The 10,247-nt window shown below is 42.3% G+C and overlaps 1 non-coding gene across 1 annotated transcript; it reads right to left on the bottom strand.

Annotated features, from left to right (window-relative positions):
• Positions 1-9,912: 9,912 nt before the first annotated feature.
• On the bottom strand, positions 9,913-10,017 carry LOC147712770 (U6 spliceosomal RNA). The gene has a single exon (XR_015296270.1). It is a non-coding gene; the product is annotated as a U6 spliceosomal RNA (small nuclear RNA).
• Between the last annotated feature and the right edge of the window lie 230 nt (positions 10,018-10,247).

Raw genomic sequence — 10,247 nt, 5'->3', positions numbered from 1 at the left:
CCCACCTTTCACCTGCGCGCTGGCCCTGCCTCCTTATACAGCCCCCCGGAAGAGCCTCTCAACACACTTTTCTTAACAGCCGGGTAGTCCACCGGTGTGCCCCACAGTCACGGCACCTCCAATTCCTGCTGTGTGTCTCTCGGTGTCCCTCCAGTAATTTAATGGTTCTCCTCGCCTAGGCAGACCCAGTCGGTCACAGGCTTCCGGCCCAGAAGGCCCACAGCCGCATTCACTCACCCCCATGGGCCCACGCAACTGTCAGGCTGTGTCGGGGGATTCGGAAGTCCACTGAGGTCCCCCACCGACATAGACCACCGCGATGCGGCGACTCCACTCTGCAGGTGCCCCGGGCAGCGTCACGCTCACACTCACCACCGGCGGCCACAGCAGGGTCGGTCCGCAGTCTTGTTGATGTCTCCGTGGGGCCAGGTATCACCCCCACTCTCCGGCGATCCCGATACAGCGACGGGGCCGGACCCACGACTTCCGGTCACTGGCACCGCTATTGACCAACTTGCTGGTCAACGGCTGGAGTTTACCTGTAACAACCCTTAGGCTCAGGACAACAAGGGTCAGGTGGCAGTAGTGCCAGGACAGTTAGTGTTCCATTTCAGGGCTTTGGTTCTGTTTCATTGCCTTTTCTAGAGCTTCTCAATGTGCAAAAGTTGAAGCAATTTCTCTTTGTGTCTCCATATGCAAACTTCATTGCTTGGTTTTCTTCACCTCAATGTGCCACCCACATTATCACGCATTTGGAAATAGAATGCAACTCAGAGGCCCAATTAAACCATGGAAATGTCACTCATAAGTTGCCTGAAAACTTGGCAGCTATGCAAGAGGCCCTCGCAGACTAATCTCCTGCTCCCTCAGTCCAATGTAGGACCCTGCTTTGCTTTCCTTACAGTCCTATGCGCCCCTTGTCCCTTTTTAAAGTCCTGTCAGAGCCCCAATAGAATGCAGCCAAAACAGCTGCTAAAGACAAGGGGCGCACAAATTAATCCGGCAGACCTGAACTCAAGGACAACTCAGGTAAAAGGGTGACCTTAGCTGACACAGAAAGAGAGGATACATTTTACTGTGAAACCTCAACTACAATAAAAACTGCTAGAAGAGGTTGGCTCACTGTCTTAAGCCAGCTCAGTTGGGCAATGTGCCTGCCGAAGAGAACTGATGGGAATACCTTCAGTGCCAATTTTAAAAATGTAAGCATTAGTGACTTAACTATTTTATTTACTCATCATTAGCAGACATTGATACCGTTTTATTGTACACAAAGGAAACCCTTCTGGCAAATAAGGATTATGATTCTTGCCATGCCAGGGAAAGATGGTGCCCACACCTGGTTTATTACTACTGACCCTGCCAGTTGTAAACATGGAATATGGTACCTCTTTTTTGCCAACACAGAATGTTGGAAAGTATGCCTCCTGCCTTGCTGGATGTGGGTTCTCCATGTGACTCTGCTGGCTTGCTCGTCCACTTTTTTGCATGTTTTGAATTTTGGAATGTGCTATTGTGTATGCGGCTTAAAATCAATGCTTACAGTGTTGATAGTTACCTATTATAGGATACGTACTGATCTCAAAGCATTGCTGACAATGCACGCAATAGCCAATTACAATTTCAACAATTCTGCAAAGATTTTCATACACTTTGCAGCAGAAATGAAGCACAAAATGAAATGCAAAGCCCCATTATAATTAGGGTTCCTGGTTTTATGCTATTTATTTTTATAACATTTCCAACTGTATTTATCCATATTTCTTTTTTGGCCATCTTATTGGTATTGATCCAGATTTATTTTGTGTTTTGAGAATAAATGGAGCTGTAAAATGGTATATTTCACTGTTGATTTCAGTCTTGGACGTGCTCTCAAACATGGGTGCCTCTCACGTTTTGGCAAACTAAGGAGCCGCGTATAAAAAACGACTATACTCACAGGTACATTTTAGCATTATACTACAAATATATGTGAACATATGCCTGTATTTAATTACATCTCATTCTGTTTTTTAACTCTCCATACTATCTGCCTAATCAGCTTTTGCCTGGAATTCACGAAAGACAGCATGGAGAGTTTCTTACAAGAAGCATCAGTTTCAAGATTTTTTCGCTTTTAAAAATAAATACAGACAGGAAATCAATTGTTTTCTGTCTGTGTTTATCTGTAAAAATCTGTAAAAAATGAAAAACTGGAAGCCTTAATTATAATATTGCATAATTGCTAATAAGTGCAGATAAAGTCCTGCTGAATATATAAACACTGATAACAGTTACTGTTGCTGCCCCTATAAGTAATAACAAAGATGACAATTGTACATACTGGCCAATTAATTAAAGTTACAGGAGCATTGTAAGACAAGTCTGAGGTATGTCTGTGGAAAATGTAGCATCACTGCAGGCAAATACAAGTATTGCCCCATTAGATTTCAGAATTGTTCACAGGTGCAGGCAAAGGCCATTCCAGATAAGCTTGGATACCACTGGTTGATGGAAAGCACAGGCTTTAGGAAACATACACAATTGTAAGCCCTCAAGAAAGTAAAGCACATAGAGACAAAAAAGATAGTGCCTGCTAAATTTATATTAATAGCAATTGCTTCATTCTACTTTTATATCCCTTGACTCAACATTTTCTGGATTTTACTCACACATGATGTTCAATGTAGAGTAACTGATTTGTGTATTTTGATAGCTAGTGATCTGATGAGGAATATCCGTTTGATTCCAGTCCTACTTCAAAACTTGATTGTAATGCAGCCTGCTTTTGCTGGTGTCTGCTGGCGCTTATTGGTTTAAAGTTGCTGTTGTCATTTAAAAAGCAGAATTTGTCTTATATGTTCCTGCCTTTGCAACAGGTATTATGTCTCACCTCTGTATCCATTGTGAAAATTTACTCACCAATTTTACCCATGCGTTTTTCCATTACAATCCTCCCAATGTCAATTATGATCATCCAGTGTCCAGCCTTTATATTGTCAAACTCTACATGGTCTTAAAATCCACGCTTCCTTACCAGAGAGCAGGTCTGACAAGCCCTACCTCTGTTGCTAATTGCCAGAGCCTGTAATGGTTAAGAAAGTTGGAAGTAGTAATGGGAGACAGGATCAGTAAGTAAAAGCAATGTGGAGGTAAGATCAGAAAGAGAGATGAGGAATGACGCAAAGGGAGGAAGAGAGGGGGATGGTATCCAGAGAAAGAGAGGGAAAGGATGGAGGAAGAGCAACTGTACACAAGAGAGAAAAGGAATGATGTTGAAAAGGATTAAAAATCATAGCTAATGAGGAGAGGAAGTGATGGAGCAATGGCATGGAAACATAGAAAGAATGAAGAACATGGAGGTAAAAACAAGAGAGCAACAGTAAGAAAGAGAGAGAAGAAGAAAGAAAGGCTGAGAGGAATCCGCCATGAAAGGGTCATATTCAAGGAGATAGAGGCTCCTCCAGGCATGGGATTATGCTCCACCTCCTCCAAATCCCTGTCAAGTCCTTCTGCCCCCCGATGGGCAGATTAATGGAGTTTCTCCCAATCTGCGAGCTCCTGGGGGCAGAAATCTCACAAGACAACAGTGAAAATAATTTACAAAAAGGAATGGGGAGAGGGCAGCCTCTCTGGCATTGGTCTGCCCAGGTTTCCAGACAGTCGTTATGCCTCTCTGGGAGGCAGATTAGGGAGTTTACTCCTAATCTGAACACATTTTGGAATAAGAAAAACTAAACCCCATGTCTCCAAAGAACACTGTGACAATTTTTCAATATTCTTCAATGATAAAATCATGAAGATCGAACTCTCCTTAGATCACCACATTCCGCCATTCTCCAGAATCCCTGCCCTCAGAATGGAGGAAACCAACACACCTTCACCATCTCTGCACTCACAAAGGGCCTGAGCGCACACACCCTAAGCCCTCTGGAAGCAACATAGACTCAGGATACCCCCCAAGAGATCGAGGATGTTTAACTTGTTTACGGAGGACAACGTCTCAAAGATGATTGTGAATTCCAAGCTCTTCTCTCACCTTTGCAGATCCCCTTACAGCCTCCCTGGTGAAAATGCTCAAACATGCCCTGGCACCCCTCTGAACCAAAACAATAAATAGCTCCCTGAGTAATGTGTCGATGCCTGACTGCCTCAAACAATGGCAAATCACTCCCTTGCTATAGAAACCAGGTGTATACCCAGATGACCTCAACAGCTTCAGACCTATCTCCAACCTTCCATTCTTGGCCAAAATACTTGAGAAATGCGTTCTCTCCAAACTCACCCAACCCATGGACTCCAACAGTATTCTCGACTCACTACAGTCAGGCTTTAGTAAAGGATGTAGCAAGGAAACAGCCCTACTGAACATAGCTGATGACATACACAAGTCACTGTACACTGATAGATGCTACCTGCTCATCCTTCTAGACCTATTAGTGGCCTTTGACACTGTCCATTACAAGATGCTTCTACAATCCCTCCACAAACGGATGAGAGTCGACTGCTGGTCCAGAAATCATTCACCTTCTATCTCCATAACCACTCCCAACTCCTTAAAATCAAGAACTCGACCTCAGGCCTTCATAACCAGGGTAGGGATGTAAGACATTACAAGGCATGCTTTTACCATGCATGCTGTTACAATGCAGTTTTTACAACGCATGCTGTTACAACGCATAGCGCTTTGGGGTGCTGGATAGTGAATAGTTTCATTTACTATTCCAACTCCAGTCCCCGTGGATAGTAGGGAAGGTGTTGGATAGTAAATTAAAACTATTCCCTATCCTAGAGCGCCCCCCAGTGCAATGCGTTGTAATGGTTTTTGTTGTAAAACGTGTGTTGTAAAAGCACTGCTTTGTAAAAGTTTTGTTGTAAAGGATGTTTCCCCCAGGGCAGTCCCCCAAGGCTCAGTATTCTCACCTACACTCTTCAATATATACTCAAACAAGCAAACATCCTCTATCACCTCTCAGTGTGTGACACCCAGATCTGCCTAGAAATATCCTCACTAGAAGACGTACAATGACTTAACTCCACTCTCATAAAAGTCCAAAACTGGCCCTCAAACAACCACCTGAAACCCAACCGAGATAAGATGTAAACCCTCCTCTTTTCCAACAGTGGACTAACCACCCAGGTCCAAGAGTGGATAGGCTCCACTGACACTCTGAACTGCAAATGGATGCTTTCCGACAACCATCAACTCTTTGGAGAATTCCCTTGACCCAAGCCTGAGGTTAAGCCAACACATAAATATTACAGCAAAGAGTGCATTCTAGAACCTAAAACTCCTACAAATATCCAATATTTCCTCCCCAGAATGATCTAAAAACCACCACACAAGCATTGCCACTGTCTAGATAGGACTACAGGAATGCCACCCTCACTGGCTCCACAAAATTGCACCGAGCCCCCTTAAGAGCCATACTAAATACAGCAAGAAGGAGGGTTATTGGAGCTAAAAGACACAATCAGAACTTCCCCTCCCTAAAAAACCTCAAATGGATTCCAATTGAAGCCAGTTGTTGCTTCAAAAAGGCCTGCCTCACCCACAAAGTCCTCCACATCGGTAACCATCTTACCTTGCATCCAAACTCTAAAAAGCAGGCAGACAAGATATCTAAGAAGCACCAACACTCTGCTTCTCATCCCACCAAAAAAACTGAAACGGAAAGCCTTCATGCACTCCTTTTTGGGCAATGCACCCAGATTCTGAAATTCCCTCCCAGTGCAAATCAGGATGAACCCCTCCTTTATGAGATTAAAAAGACAACTAAAAGATCTGCTCCTCAGTCGACACTTCAACCCTTCGGACTCCAACACCTGGCCCACCACTGGACTCTCACTCACTTGTTTCCCTTCTACAAACTACTGTGAAGCTACCAGTCAACAAGTCCATATTGTGTAATCTATGCTCTCCATCACGGCCTTGTCTGTTGTCCTTTTCTGTAAAGCACTCTGATACCCCCGGGTCTTGCCAGCGCTATATAAAAATCCTCAAATTAATACATAAATAAATTGTTCAAAGAACAGAATTTCACAGAAGGAAAATAAGTAAAAAGGCGCCAGCTTTTCTGATAATTGTTTATATTGAAAGGTTCACAACAACTAAATAATGTTATATAAGCTCAGGATGTGAAGAACTTTATACCCGGCAACACAGACGATACAGGCCATGCTGAGTTGCATCACCTGCTCCTTCTGAAATATTAGGGGAGGCATTCAACCTTTACTGTCTGAGCTTATCACCCTAGCTGTGAGTGCAGATAAGAATAGCAGACCTTACTGTTATGCTGAACATGAAGCCTTATTGTTCAACTAGGTGTTAGGGTGTGAACCATCCGAAACTTGAATTAGGCCTTCTTTTCTAAGATATGCTTTAGTCAGTAAACAAATGAGGGTGGGATTGGTATAAAATGCATTGTCAATGTACTAGAATAGTTCTTCCTATTAATGCTTTTAGTAAAAGTTGCAGTTACCATGTTATGTCTATCTCGTGATTATAATTTATATTGTGTGCACTAGGATAGGATTTTGATTTTAAAAATCCATCTTTAAAATGTATGCATGGTTTCATATTAATCTTGAGTGTGCTGTTTCCTAATGAAAAGGGTTTTATAATTCCACTAACTTTTCCTATGATTTCTCTTAGGATTGATCATTACCTGTGATCCAGCGCTCCTACTAAAATTCTGCATAAATGATGTCACTATCTACCACCATACTTACCAATCAATACCAGGCCCATATAAATAACAGAGCAGCTGAATCATGAGGCGAATAGATCTAATATGTTTGTTTTGAAACTTACTATAATAAACAAGACCAGCTTGTCATTTAAAAGTTTATTCAAACATATTCAGAAAAACTTAGGTTTGGAACTTTATTAAGCAAGCATTATAAAAAGTCATAAGAAAGTTTTATTCAGCATTTATAAAGAGAGCTTAATTCAAGAAAATATTATTCATTAGCAGAAATAAGTGAAAAAGAGCATTTCCAAATCCTAACTAACTCTCTGTCTCTACCCTCATCGCCTGAAAACAAAGACTTTTAAAGTTACCTTTCCTTACGTGTAATCATCGGACAGCAGAACACGTCCCTCTGGAATCAAGAAGCGTAAGCCAAAAATCTGCTGCTAGAGCCTATTCTTATACCCTAAATTAAGCTGAGCTAACTATTTTTCACATTCCATCAGCTGAATTCTGGCTCCTCATTGGCTGAACCACCTCACGCCACAGTAAACTGTGACATCTTCCACCACGAGACCGAGCTTTTACACAGAGCCATTGTTCAGGCACAGAGTCCTGGCGACAGTTCCTTAGTCTGCTACATTTTGTAGCAAAGATGTTCAAGCAATACAAAATCTGTCACGTCTCTTCCTTTCAACCTTGAGCCTGTCCGTTCTGAGCTTTCCGTGGCACAAGCAAACCTCTCCACAGAGTCGTCTTTAGCAGTTCTTTTTCAAAGCTTTTCATAATAAAAGTTTATAGGCTTGTCATCTTTTTCAAAATAAATTTTCTCCTGTGGCTTAACATCAGCAGGCCTTTTTTAGAAGGCGTCAATTTTTCGGCGCCACTTTTGCTTGCGTCACTGCGCCACTTTTAGCTCGCGTCACTTTCCAGAAAACTAATATTTAAACAAACACAAAACAATAATTAATTCAGGAAATGAAAGTCATTCTGTTTCCAACCTACATAGCTAATGTTAACCCATTAGTATAAGTTACCTAGCAGAAGCACACAGAAAAGCAGCACATTTAAAATCTACCATTCTTCATCGTGTCCAGCTTTAAGTTTCTGAAAGAGTAAAACGATGATTAAATAATACACAGACAGACAATCACAACATAGGACAAACATGTAAGCACATATAATAAAGGACATGCCATGAATGATCAGCCGCATATTAATAGTGACAAAGACAATAGGACAAACATGACAAACAAAACAATATTAGTTATGTGTAACAAAACAGACTTGCAAATGCAACATAAAGCACATTAGTCCTGTATAATGATGTGGAATCTTACTCTAAATTGGTTTAATTATAACAAATCATGCAAACACTCATTAATATATTATTTCAAGTTATAAGAGTATGACATCACGAGCCAGAATAAAATTATTTCTAAAGCTCGCTCCATCACCTGAAACACATCTCACTGAAATATTGCTTAGTGGATTGCAGGGTGATTGAAGTCCAACTTGTTTTCTGTCTTGCGTTGGCAAGTGTACTAATTCTTTGATGCCAGGGGGTCTAGAAGACAAAACTACGCTCCATGTCCTAGAAGAATTCAGAAAAGCTATTGGTTTTTGAAAGTTTGGACCAAACATACTGTGAGACACAAGTAATTTTACATGACAAACTCAGTGCCTTTTCAGAGCTGTTTGAAAAAATTAAAAAAACAACAGCCCATGCTGCCACGAGATACCCTTTTGCCCAGGTCCAACATTGGCTGTACAGGAAGGGGAGGTGGAACAGCTGTCAAAACTCGGATGAATGTGTAGAAGAGTTAACGCAATGCCAAGCTGCCATGGAAATTAAGGAAAGAGGGGTTAATATGTGGGCACTGATATTTTATCACTCAATTTAGAGAAATTCTCTTTGCTCATAGGTAATTTTCATAATATCCACCAGCATTAAAGCCCATTAGGTCATCTTGCAATTAAAACTTCTTCCTCAAAATGACTTCTCTCTTTGTAGATAGAGCCACTCCAGTGGAAAGGTCCTTGTGGCTCCTGCGTAGCTTGCTTCCTGGAGACGCCCACGTTTAGGCTGCAGTCATGCTCTTAGTATTGTGGACCTGGTCTTAGCGCACACCAGAAAACATAGCTGACTCATCTCAAAGGACAGGTCACATCACCATGGATTCCACAGTCCCTATGTCTGATTCTGACCAAGATGATGTGCTTCATCAGACAGAATCCTTTTCCTGGTACACGTCTCTCTGGGCTGGTGTGCAGTACAGCCTTCTGAATAATCAACTGGAGATGCACGAGCTACTGAAGGCCCGAGCCAGGCCCAAGCCAAATGCTTCCTCAGGCTCAGGTGCTGTGGGACCATTGAGCCCCAAAGTTCCATATCGATTCTGCCTACCACTCACGCTCTAATCCCATGTGATGGATATTAAAGACATAGCATGAACCTTTGACATAACATGGAAGAGAGAAAGAGATACCCATGTAATTAATGAATTGAAGCCAGAAAAACTGGGATCAGTCCTGACTGCCCTACTTGACCAACGTGTATGATACAAGGCAGAAATTACTTTTTTTCATAGAGGAACTGTATATGAACCAGTGGCCCAAGCCTGCATGCACCTTATTTTGGTAGAAGAAAGTTATTCCAGACATGTTAAGGAGACGACAAGAAGAAAGGCCATCCATGGCCTCCATTCAGAAATATCAAGCATCTGTATATCATCCAGTGCCAGCCTGGAAGGAACCGTAGTCATCAAAGGAAAGATGAATTTAGGGCGCGGCATACAGTACAATCTTTTTCAAAAGCACATGATGTAGTCATTCTGTGTCTTTTACAATAACAGTCTGTATCCTGTCTTTCACATGTGTGCAAACCGCAGCCCTTGATATATTTGAGGTAAGAGCAATGGGGCTCCACAACAGTAGACTTCCGTGTAAAATAGGGTGAAGTTCTTTCTCTGTAGGTCCCTCTATTACTACACTCCATGCTTCAATTTAGCATGAATTGATACATTATATCATCATATCCCTCGCTAGCCTATGTAAGGTGACTACCATGGAGAGGTTTCAGAATCCTGAGGAGCACTCCTTGTACCGTGACATCTATGCCCTCCCAAAATTCAGAGTTATATTAATTCTGTGTAAGTTCTGATTTATAAGCTTTTTTTACTCAAAGGTCTCCTGGTGCTAAAAGCGGGGCATCAGAACATACAACACACCAAGATTTAAAAAAAGTATGGAACACTTCAGAAATTTGGCTCATCCTTCAGGAGGGATTATGCTAATCTTCCCTATATCAGTCCAACTTTAGAAAAAGTCCCCCTGAACCTAGCACACAGCACCTATGGACTTGAAGGGAGTTCACCCATCAGTCCCAGCTCCTCACCTTCCGCAGCCTGTCACAGACTGGCGCTACCAGCCACTGGGCATTTTCGTAGTGGGCTTACATGGTGGGGGCAGTATTACTGCTGGTGGGGGCAGTGTCACTGCTGGCGGGGGCCGAGTTTGTTATTGGGGACTGGAAGCCTGTGTTTCGTGCCTCTCAGGGTCTACACGTTTTAAAAA

Source organism: Lissotriton vulgaris, chromosome 5, assembly GCF_964263255.1.
Source record: "Lissotriton vulgaris chromosome 5, aLisVul1.2, whole genome shotgun sequence".
NCBI lineage: Eukaryota > Metazoa > Chordata > Amphibia > Caudata > Salamandridae > Lissotriton > Lissotriton vulgaris.
Note: the sequence above shows the minus strand (reverse complement) of the source record. Positions and strands in the feature narration are given on the sequence as shown.